Raw genomic sequence first — 12,878 nt, forward strand, 5'->3', positions numbered from 1 at the left:
TCTTTTTTTTTTCTAATTACACGTTTTTTTTTTTATATATGTTGTACTAGAAAAATCCTATAACTGTTGTTGTCTGAAAAAACAACTTTTTTTCAGAAATAAAAATAAAAATAGAAATGGAAGGAACATCTTTGAGAGGATTCTCACTTGGTTTGCTAAAGCTATAGAGAATATTCATGCAAGCACTTTTCCTACAGCATGCCATGAAAGGGGCATTTGGAAGAGATGTCTATTACAGAAAAGCAAAATGTTTTTCTACACTAACTCAGAAATTCACTTGATTTTATTTAGTCATCATTTTGGGCTAGGGATTAGTGTTGACACTTTGGTCAACAGTTTTTCTTAATTTTGTCTAGTTTTCATTTTCATTAAAATACTTCTGATAAGTTATGATAATACCATCTTTGTTTGCTGTTGTTAATTTAACGCTGGGAAAAAGAACTGAGAAGAAAATTATATTTAGATGTGGAAATGAAACCTGTTACCCTGGTAATAGGAACTAAAAATTTGGTTTTGAGTTCAGGTAAATGTCTGTGTAACTGAATCACAGAATCACAGAATCGTCTAGGTTGGAAGAGACCTCCAAGATCACCTAGTCCAACCTCTGACCTAACACTAACAAGTCCTCCACTAAACCATATCACTAAGGGCTACATCTAAATGTCTTTTAAAGACCTCCAGGGATGGTGACTCAACCATTTCCCTGGGCAGCCTATTCCAATGCCTAACAACCCTTTCAGTAAAGAAGTTCTTCCTAATATCCAACCTAAACCTCCCCTTGCACAACTTTAGCCCATTCCCCCTTGTCCTGTCACCTGTCAACTGGAGTATTTTTATTTTATTAAAAAAAAAAAAAAAGTGATGAGATTAAATTAAACATTTCAGTTATATTGGTTTACTTGGGTGAGAGTTCTGCAGCAAAATACATGCCACCTTTTAGATTTCAAGCAAGCTTCGTCTCACTGCAGACACATAGCTCGTGGTGTACTAACTATTCAGTGCAGGCTTGCCTACCTGGAGTAGGCTTGCCTACATGCAGTAAGGCAAACTGAATCAGCTAACGCTGTGAATTAAAGTGTATTAAAAATCTTGGAGGTGTTCTCATTCAAGTGTCAAGACGCTGTATGTCACTGCAGTTTAATCTTTCTCTGAGGAGGGCTTGTCCTCACTGAAGTGTTAACATAAGGTGCAACTCCAGCATTGTTCCTGGCTTAACTTCTGCACACACAGAGCAGTCCCTAGCTTGAATTAAGCAGTGATTTAGATGTCTTTGCTGTGTTTTTCATTTGTGCTGGTGGATGAACTGTAGTGCCAGGTGTGTTACATATCTAGGTGTGGCAGTTTGCTAATAGCTAATGTGCAGTCTGCTCTATTGCTACAGAGCTGAATTAGCTGGTTTATCGCAGACCTAGGCAAAAGGTTGAGTAATGCTTATTTGCAAACCAACAAGGGAGAATTTACCCACTCACTGCTAATCTCTGCACAGAGCATGTCACTAGCCAATCTCTCCCCACAGCTGCAATGTTTGCAGCGTGACCATGTTTGCCCAGGGGATGCAAGCTTCAGAAGAGTCAAGCTGCCTCTGTGGGTACATACACATGACTGAAGCAATTGAGTTACTGAGGCTTAACAAGTTATCGCTAATCAGTTGATGAGCTGTAACTCAATAAGCCACAGAGATTTTATTGCTTTTAATTGCATGTCTCCATCTTTGGTAACCTGAATTAACCTTGCACTAGCAATATTCCCTGAGAAAACACAATAATATATGTACAGAGGGACATGAACAGGAGGAGGGGGATTCATTTCTCCCAATTTCTGTTGCATGAATTAGCTGGCTCATCTCTACAGTATTGTTTAGAGTCAAGGAAAGAGGAGCCTCTGGGAGGTGGCTTTGAGCACATAAATTAGGTGCTTGTTCTTGGTCTTTCTGCTTTAATCACAGAAGCCATAAAATCATAGAATCATTTAGGCTGGGAAAGACCTCTGAATCACCAAATCCAAATGTAAGAAGAAGGAAGAACAGCCAGCCAATTCAGGCATGAATTCTTCCTTTTGGTGTCATGCCTACATAAAATGGAAAGGGGCTTTGGAAGACATTGCCATATACATGTTCCCTGCCAACAAAATCCAATAGACTTTTCCCCCAGAATTTGGTGTCTGGTGCCAGCCGAAGCTACATATCTATGTATTCAATGGTTCTGGTTTAATTACACTGACCTTTTGCAGATGTCAGAAATTTAATATTTTAATTAAATATTGTACATCCTTCAAAAACTTATTTATTTATTTATTATTTATCAGTCTTTCTAAATCTAGCCTGTAAAAATCTCAGGTGTTCCACATTTATTCTGATATCTAATATTGGGAGTGAATGGCCCCAGGTGAGGCACAAGGATTGCCCCACACTTCTGAGCCAGCAGAGCCCTCTGAGACAGAGGAAAGGGAGTTTTCATTTTGTAGTGATGAAATATGAATATTATGGAAATACAAAATAGGTCAGATTAAGGAAAAAGGATCATATGTAACTGAAGAATTTGACCTCAAAGTAAGTTATAATTACATTTTTTTCTTTCTTCCAGCAGCAATTATTACACTTTTAGATATTACCAAACTGTATAATGAAATAACTTCAAGGGGACATTTAATTTTCAAAATTAAATTTGGCCTTTCACACCTTTCCATTCTCTTGGGTTACCAAACCCAGTATTACAGGTGTTTGTTTGCCTTGCTTCCATCCCCTTTCATCGTTTGTGTAATTGGAAAGAATAAGTACAACTGTGCTTTTGTGGTTTGGTCTTAGTTATTCTTACTGCTGACTGGCTAGAATATTGCTGTATATTACAGCTTAGAAAATCACTTGTATTCAAAAGTTTTTCACAAATATATATTCTAAAAGCTCTTCTGTAAGTGTGTGGGATAAATGTGTTTAAATTTATACATTTTGCAGCCAAGTTAAGGGAGTTGGTGAAGGTTATGGAAACCCAGAATGGGTTAAAGGAATTTTAACAAGAGCAGTGTAAGCATTTCTCTGCAAAGCTCTACACACATGACATGTCTCTGACTTTATGTTTCATAACATATTCAAAGCCTGTTTTCTACCCATCATCTCTCATCTCCTTTTTATCCTTTTTTTTTTTTCAAATATGGAGCCTATTTTAAACAAGCTATACTTTCTAGTGAAAACTAGGTGAAATATTTAGTTCCATTCTTATACTCTGGGACATTTAGTAATTACGTCAGAACTTAAAGTCATATTAAATACAAATAGACAAGTTTGTCATAAATTACAAATGAAAAAATCATAGACTTTTACAATTTGAGTCCCCAAGCCTCATTTTTTGCTTTATCTTTGTGATTAAAAAAATCATATATTTGAATATTTTGCCACTAGAGAAATGTCAGCTTTATCAGCAAAGGTAAAAAAGTTCCAGATACTTAAAAACTAATAATGTGTCCCACCTCCCCCAATAAGAAATGAATTCATATTATTATTATTATTATTGTGGTTCAAACTCAAGCTAGATTCTCCTTTATGGGAATTTGCTTGAGAAAAAACATTGTAAGTTGGCCATCTGTTGGGCTGCACAACTATTTTGTTCCCAAACTACAGCCTCCCTTGTTGCCTCTCTTACCCACATTCCAAAATTTCCACATAGAACATCATAAATGACAAAAATGTAGCACTGAAACAACTTCTACACAGAAACTCAACAGTATGCCCTGAGGAGACAGATTCTTCTTTGGAGGCAAGTCCCTTCAGTTCTACTTCCAGTGCACACCCGTTTACTGGGAGTAGATGCTGGCATTCATGATTTCTCTCCACAGGTTATCCTTGCTCCACTTTTAAAACCTCAAGTGGTCTTCTGCAGATGTAAGAGCCTCAGGCTCAGTTGGTCTGAGCCATGGAGGAATCCTGATTATACAGAACCAGATATTATATGTCAACAACAGGCATGGTAGGATGGAGGTGTAATTTTAAAAATGAGCTACTAAACCTGTAAAAACTTCTGATTGAATTGCTAAAATCCTGCGAGGGAAGGCTGGTCAGTACAACACATTTCGTTCCAAAGCTGTCTTTTTTATCCTGGTATTGCTCTTTTTTAAAACCTGTTTTCATTTTCCTGACAGCAGTTCTATTCTCTAGCTCTATTACTCTTCATTAGTTATTCGGATTAAGCATTTTGATTAAAATTCTTTGCTGTTAAGCTCCTGAGTTTTCAGCTGTGTAAGTGGAGGGAATATTGAGAGAATGAGAAACTATTGCAGCCTCTAAATAAGTGCTCTCTGTCTCATCCTGCTTGTACAGAAAGCAATGGTCATTCATTTTTCTATCCAGCACTCTTCAACACCTGAACTGTCTGAATTTACACAACACCTGAACTTAACTGAATTTAGATAAGAATTTAAGAGTTCAGAATTATGCCTGAAGAGAAATTCAGTGTCTTCAAACCTTTGTAAACAAACTCTACAGAAAATCTTATGAAATTCACTTATGTTATTACAATAAACAAAAAAGTAAAGGAAATTCATTTACTGAGCAGCTTTCACCTTTGTTTAACACAATTTGAAATGGTATTGGTGTCATCCCTTGAAATGTTGACCACTTGGTATTTCTAAGAGTTCTTACTTCCTCTGTTTTTGAAATAAATTCTGGTGAGAACAGTCATTATTTTGCTCTGCTGGTGTTTTTATGTATGGATAAATAACCAAGGGAAAAATGCACATATGAACTAAATCTTTTCATAATTGAAGATTAATGTAGTTTGAGCTTCAGGTTAATATTAAGTTAGTTTCTCTTTTTGGATAAAACATTTATTCATTTCCACTGATCAAATGTCAATTTTGCCTTAAGACAAAACCTAATCTGAATGTGATTTTATATATATATATATATATATATATATATATATATATTTTCCCTCAGTAAGAATAACTTTTCTGTGAGCCTTTCTGTTCCACAATTGTTTGCTATGGTTTCAGAAGGAGCTGCAGTTTATTAATGTTCTCCTGTATTCACAACCACAACTTTCTACAACTTTCAGTTACTTACAGGTAACAAGTTCATGGCCAAACAATGATTCTAATAGAGAATTTAATCTAAGCCTTGAATATATATAGACTACGCTTGCTCAAAAAGTGAAATAAGGTAGGGGAAAGGCATAGGAACTGACACTGTCTAGAAACTGCATGATTGTCTTGACAGTGTTATTAACTTTTCAGAATGTAACGGAAGGCAACAGGGTAAGGAGGTGCAGGGTGACTGCAGATGATATTAAACACATCAGGAGTCTGGGAAGCACAGTTTTCAACACGTTGCTTATCTAAACTGATGGTGTTACTTCTCATATCTGTTTCAGAACAGGTATCCCCTTCCTCTCTTTGGAATAAGAGATCTAGCAGGAACAGGATATTTGAAGGGACAAAACAGCCACCCTTTAAGATTTTCAAGGCAAAATCAGCAGCTAATACAAAGCAGTATAACTTCTTTGTGTTTTTAATTCAGTTATGCATATATTATATTTTCTGAACACCTTGTCCTTGAATATTTGAAAAAAAAATCTTCACACAGATACACAGAATGGTGTATGTTGGAAGGGACCTCTGGAGGTCACCTGGTTCAACCACTTGCTCCAACAGGGCCACTTAGAGCAGGTTGTCCAGGACCATGTCCAGACAGTTTATGAATATCTCAAGGAGGGAGACTCCTCAACTTCTCTGGGCAACTTGTTCTATTGCTTCCATTGCTTTCCTCTCCTAGTGAGTTTATCAACTAGAGATATAAGGATGGAACAAAGGAAATATTACTGTCCTTAATAGAATTTACCTGCAACAAGCAAGTAAGGGATAAAGTCATAGAGAGAGAGATTTTCGTCTTCACCATGAAATCTCAGTAGGACTGTTGGGGAAAACAGCAGAGACATGGTTACAGCACATGAATTAACATGGTTACTCACAGACAAGTTGTATTTTTGCTTGTGCTTGTCATCCCCTAAAGAACTTTCCGTGGCTGCAAGGCTGGCATGAAAGACATTTGTTGTATGTGTTTTCTCCTTGAAGTAGAGAAGGAAGGTGACAGTTGCAAACTCCCATTGCAATTAATTTTCACTGAGGAATTCCCTTTGGGTATGAGCAACAAGGACATAAGTCTTTTTCATAGGCAGTGTAAAGTAAAAGAAAAATAAGAAAACTTTGCTCTGAACTAATTTTTCCAAAGGAAAGCCAAGGAAGTTGATAACAGAATATGGTATGGAACCCAGTTTTGAAGATGAATCTAACACTCCTGCTCATGAAATTGGCCTTCCTTTTTATTGTATTTTTTATTATTTGCTCCTGGTTATGGGAGCACCATTTCATTTCCCAAAACATTTCTTGTGCAAAATCAAAGAACACTTACAACATTTTGTCAGTCAAAAATCAACCAAAGCAGAAGGAACCAGATGTTGCAGGAATAAATCTTCAACACATTTAGAGATTTCTTAGTCACTACTATATTTGTGTATAGATATTCTTCATTGCAGCTTCCTTTTGGTTTATATCATAGGGACACAGATTTTAATTTCCACTGCATACTCTTCCTATCAATCTCTTGGCTTGTTTATGTCTGCTTGCATTTAAAAGACTTCGACTCTAAGTAAATTCTTAAATTTCTTCTTAGTTTCTCCTTTACCCTCTAATTCCACTCTTTGACCTTGTTATCAGATCAAGTCACTTCATGCATTGATAAATGCATTCTTTACAGCTATCTGAAATACCATCATTAAAACCAAGTTGTATTTTTAGTATTTCACTTACATACAAGCTAGGTCCTAGAACACTATTTTGTGTTGAAACATATGGACTTATTGTAAAGTGGATAACTTTTTCTGAATTTTAGTTTACTTGCAGCTATTTACTGTACAAAAGATTTTGTGTCAGGCATGTTATTTACCAGCTGTCAGAAGGAAACCATTCAGTTTGAGGGCAGCTTTGAACGTCTCGATACTGTCTCATTGTGCACTGAAACAGAACTAGGACTCTTCAAACATTCCTACAGAAGTGAAACAGTGCCAAGATAGCTATTATTGGACCAGGATGCATTTGATTCAGGAAGCCTGATAAACGTATTAAATATTTTTTCCATTATAATCTTAGCTGATGAAATTATGGGGCTATTATGTGACTCTCTGGAGTCACAGATAAAACGCATTGTGAGCCACAAGGTATACTCCTTTTCAAGCATGAACATGTATGAGAACTGCAAAGTTATTTCACCAGACTACCAGAACCCCTCACCGTATTTTGCATAGGAAATGATGGTAACAATACCCCTGGGAACACCCCTTCTTGTCCAGAAAGGTAGATTGTCTTCCTGCTATAAACAGAGGAGGTCTTTGCCTGTTAGTAGGTTTCAAAAGATTTTGGTTCTGCATGTTGCAAAAATGAGATGGCAGTTAAGAAGTAACCTAGAGTCAAGTGGCAGTAGTTTGAGACTGCCAGAAGCTTGATCTGAGCTTAAATGAAGCAAGGTAAGTACAGTTTTGTGTTCTGTTTCATGCTGAAGGTTCCCATTACAAAGACAGTAAGGAATGTGCAAGCCGAAATGTACAGACTTCCTATGTAAAATTGGATGCTCCAAGTTGCAGCATTCCCTTTAAAATGTTAGCAGAAATTTGGAAATTACAAAACCAAAGCCCTGGGTGGCTTAAGGCCTGCATAAGTTAAAACATTTTTTGTGTGCCTTCTACTTGTCTTAATGCTGGGCTTTCTGAAGGCCATGTGGGTCCACCAGAGGAACACAAAATGAGACAGAAACCATGGACCTCTCTGGCCATATTTGATTCATATTCTTATGCATATTTACAGGGAAGACATGAGCTGTACCATTGTTCCCCGGCAGACTAGGATGGAAGATGAATTATTCCCAAGAAGAGTATGCTACCAGTCTGCAGTTGTTGCCATGAAAAAGAAACCTTGTGGTCAGTGAGATATCTCATTGCCTGATTTAACTGTCTATATCACTGCAAATATCTGTTAAACTGCCTTTAGTCAGGGAGAAATAAAGAGGATGGTAATAAGAAGGAAAATTTTCAAGCTCAACAGCACAGATGATATAATTGCAGAGCACGTTAAAGAGGTCTGATTAAGTAAACTGGGTTGGATGTTTTACCTGTAACCTACTCAGTGAAAATTTCTCATTTATGGGCATGAGACAATATTAAAGTTAATCATCTGAAATGCTTGTCCATAAAAAAAACATTTTTTTTGCATAGATACTTACATGTCTGTTTGTTCTTTAAAATTAAGGAACTGTAGAGTACAATCAAAGAAGAAGAATGAAAGCTCAGACTCTGCATTATATATTCAAAACAAAAATTAATATTTAAAATTGGCACATGGTACTAATGAAACTATGAAACTGATAGAGTGTAAGGATGTAATCTCCTACACAAAGCTTACATTTTAAAGCACTCTAGGGCATATCTTTACTCATAAGAAGCTTTGTGATACCTAACTAAAAGGCATTTTATAAATCAAAAATGTTTCTACGCCATTACATTGGTCATTAAAGATGCAAAATACTGAGCTACTCTTCCAGGCTTTTGGATTTTTTGAAACCAACTATCCAGGCTTTTATGGCTAGTGTCATATTACTTAGGAAAAATATGATCAGAGGAATTGGCACAAGTCACTTAAATTAGAAAATTCAGTACAAGACCAGACACTGTATCTGGTCAAAAAGAACAAATATATTATTTGGATTCTTGACAGGGTTAGAGAAATTGAGAAGTTTCACACACCCCTCAATAATCTCATTGTTTATGACAATCTTCAAATTCATTTCTAGCTTACTAAGGCTTAAGCATTTGGAATTAATTAGGTGTCTGTAACTAGTTAAGAGATATTTTGCAGGTTCTCATCTTCAAAAAAAATGAATTTAATTATTGATATTCCTGCTTGATTAATATTCATTTTAGAAGAACATCTATCTTGCAATAATATTTGAAATATTATTGTCTTATGAAATATTAATTTATTGTATTTGAAATATTCACTGCCTTTGAAATATTCATTGGACATTAAGAATCAAAGAACACAGGAATGTAAGAAGAAACAAAGAGGAACCTGTATATTGCTGTGACACATAATTATCTGAAACTTCCAGAAAATATTTTGAAGTAATTTTCAGATAGGGGTTACTGAAGGATTTAATTTAATGCTTTAGGTGTATGTAGGAATAAAGAGAATTATTGTATAAATTCCTAGTTTAAAAGCAAAAGAAACCCAAACAAAACAACAAAAACAACAAAACACTTTTTGTTTTAAAAGATATTAGAAAAAAATAAAAATAAAAAGACCATACAAAGCAAAACTTCAGAGGAAAATCTACCACTGAATTTGTTATAAATTGAAAACCATTTAAAATCTTCACCAAGACACAAAATTTAGGAATTTTTGTAATGCAGAATGATAGTATTTGTTTTTCTTGTTAGGTCAGGGTATTTGAAGTCCCCTTTCAAACAATATACGAATAACAGAGAACTGTAAGAACACACCATGTATCATAATGTTCCCTGTAGAGGCTGTTTTTCCTGTATTACAAAAATAATTTTTAACTGCCATGTCTTAAACGCACATGCAGTGGTTGAACAGGAAGAAGTTATAAACAATAAACTATAAAAAGAAGGAAGAAATCAGGAAAAATTTGTTCTTTAAGTCTTGTGCAACAGAATGTGACAGGATGGATGAATGTGGTGAAATTTGACAGTCAAGGATCCTATACGGATTATGCCACATTTCAACCTCATTTAATGGACTTCTAGCAGCAGAGGTTTGGCCCAACATGCTGTGTTTGTGTAACCCTCTCCAAGACTGGCTTGTCCCTGAAATCATTAAGGGTGACCAAGCTGGTGTACTTCAAAGCAAGTTTCTGCCTGAGGTTTCTGGAATAACTGTGCTTCATTCCAGGTGAATTATGCAGAGGGGCTTCATCTCAGCTGTTAAACTTCACACTGCCTGCATGCAGGAGGCTGAAGGCTTTATGCAAAGCCTTGCACACTAGGTGAAAAAAGAGTGTTTGTACCACATTAGATATACTTTATATAAAGCTAAAGAAACAACCTTATAAAGATGAGGTTTCACTATAAGCAAAGTGCAGTTCCTTTCTCCCTTTAGGTGTCTTCAAAAGTCATCAAAGAAAACGTGACTATAATCAACACAATCTTTAAGGAGAGCAAAGAATTTCATTTTTAATGAATAATGACACCTAGAAAAGGTAGCTTTTAGAAATGCCCTAAGAGGGTGTTGTGCTGCATCATAACTGAGCTCAATGTTTGTGGTCACAGATCCCTTTCTCAGGAAAATTGTGTGATTAAAGATCTAATTACACTGTTTTCCCCATACTTAGGCAGTATGCCCTGACCTGACATTAGAAATTTAATTTGTTTAAGCAAATGAAAGATGTCTGTCCCAGCTAATTTATATTTGGCAACAGTGCTGTAGAATTTTTTCAAAGAAAGCATTGTTTTTCTCCTCTTGCTAGAGGCAGGTAGATGTGATGTGGGTGACAACCTGACTGTAGGTTGTGGGTTAAGAATGAGGTGGATGAGGCTAAAACATCATGAAAGCACAGGGGACAAAACAGCAGTAAGAAACATTACAAACCCTGCACCACCAATGTCAATATTTCAGGGCTACATGAAATTCAAGGTAGCAGGTTACTAGGATGAGCTGAATGTGGAATTTGAATGTCCCTTCCCTGAAAAACTGATTTTCAAAAAGAAAAGAAGTTTATGTTTTTGTCGGAGAGATTGTGAGTGAGATGAAATCAGGTTGTATAGCTGGCTGTTTTCCTCCTCCCTTCTTCACTAACAATAAATACAAGGAAAGTTTGTTAAATTCCATTACAACTTCTCTCTAATCGTGGCAGCTTGAATGTCTGCCAAAACTTCTGTTGGCAAAACTCCACTACACAGTTGGAGAAATCCATATGAGCAGAAATCTTGGATCGTAATCAGATATATTCAGTCATAAAAAGATGTAATTGCAGCTTCTGAGGTTTACCTAGGGTGAGGGAAGTTATCAAAGCATAATAATGTTGCCATGTTGTTCAAAGAGGTAATGTTGCCATTTTAGGTAAAAGTTTTCATATCATTTGCCTATTAAAACTTAGCGGAGGTGAATAAATAAATAAATAAATGAAAGTCAGGAGGAATAAAAAGGGTCATTCCTTTTAATTTCATAAACTAGCACAGGATAAGGAGACCTTTCTGGAGGGAGAGGGAGGGAAATGTTAATTATTGTACTTGGAACTGGAAAATATCCCTCTTAGAAACAGAAATGTATACATAAGTAAAAAGTCCTTCCGTAATTTTGATACATGCTGAAAAAAAAGAATTCTGTATTAACTTAAGTTGAAATGCCATCAATTATTTCAGCTGTACCATGAAGAAAATGTCTCATCTAGCTATACGACATTTTTTCAATATTAAAATTCAATAAAGAAATGTTGGGTATCTGTAAATCTAAGGAGACAATGGGGATAAAGATATGTTCCAGGTATTTATTCTGCTATCCTTAGATTATGTAATGTCCTCTGAAAAGAAAGAGATGGAAATAAACAATGTATTGTAGCTGTGTTTGCAGATGTGGAACCAAGTGTGTTTTGTTTGTTTGTTTTTAGGAAAATTTGGACTTGTTCTGTGCAAAGATACTTTGGAAGTTCCGACTGCAGGACTACAATAAGACCCTGTTAGTGTCACTAAATGGCACGGCAACTTGCACCAGCGTAAGACTGTGCCTGGAATGGTTATAATCATTTCACCTCCAGCTGAAGATTAGCTGAATCATGTCAGCAACAGGAAAAGAGAAAAAAAATCAAAGCATGCCTGACTGTTTAAGGAAGCTGCTAGCTTAGAATTACAGCAGCACTTTCACTGGTCTCAGATTTTCCAAAGACTAATACTCCATGACTAAGGAATTGGGCTCATATGGAAATGTTACCCAAGCTTTGCACTAGAGTATAGCTGTTTTCCTGCAGTTCCTTTCTTTATATGGTAGTGTTAATCTAAAGAGATTTCTAAAAGGAGAAAGTACAGCTAAGAGTAGACTCCCAAAAATGATATAGCTGTCTCACACCTCACTCCATGATACTTCTGAACTCTTTAGGACTGTATTGCAGGCGGAGTTAGCTGCTGTGATAGCCCTGCCCTGTCTAAGTTGGGGTGTCCTCTGTACAGTACTTGAGCTACAGTAATGTTTTCTGGAGTAATTCATTCAGAGTCTTTTGCTTCAGTATCTTTTTAAAAATAAATAAATAAATAAATCACTGTTATACATTTGTCTAAACAAAAGTCAAAACATATTTACCACACATCATCTACAAACTTAGAGAAAGAGATCACTTCCAAACATTGTATTTGAAGTCTGTCTCTTGTATACAATTTTTCTTCTATTTCCACCTCTCCTTTCTTATTGACAACATCAGGCCAATGTTTTTAAAGGGACCTTATTTTGATCTGCCTAGCCTGAGACTGAACAAACATACCAATTTTATCACTCTGAATCAACCATATGACTCTTGCATTAACTGACTGATGTTACTCGCTCAAACTTGAAAGCATGTTTCTCATCTAGACAAGCAACTCAATTAAAAGCCTCTTTCCTTGATAAATGTTTATGTGATTAAGACTCCTAAGAGAGGTTGTCCTTCAGCTTGTACTGTGGTTGTCTGCTTACTGGTGGGGACATTCAGCATAGCTAATGAACATGCTTGCATCCTTTCTGGCAAAGAGATTCAGAAAAGAGACAGAAAAGAACACTGTGAAGATCAGCTGAAAGGCTGTATGAAGATCACGGACTGAAAGCATGTAAAGTGCCATAGAATATCCCAAGAATCA

General features: G+C 36.1%; 1 protein-coding gene and 1 long non-coding RNA gene across 14 annotated transcripts in view; one reads left to right on the top strand and one right to left on the bottom strand.

Annotated features, from left to right (window-relative positions):
- CHRM2 (cholinergic receptor muscarinic 2) overlaps positions 1-12,878 on the bottom strand; it is a 148,673-nt gene that overhangs the window by 87,542 nt on the left and 48,253 nt on the right. The window lies entirely within an intron of this gene.
- On the top strand, positions 2,392-12,534 carry LOC308176842. The gene is made up of 3 exons (XR_013938685.1): positions 2,392-2,548; positions 7,846-7,958; positions 11,663-12,534. It is a non-coding gene; the product is annotated as an uncharacterized lncRNA (long non-coding RNA).

This window comes from Anser brachyrhynchus, assembly GCF_964034855.1.
Source record: "Anser brachyrhynchus genome assembly, chromosome: 1".
In the NCBI taxonomy this organism is placed as follows: Eukaryota; Metazoa; Chordata; class Aves; order Anseriformes; family Anatidae; genus Anser; species Anser brachyrhynchus.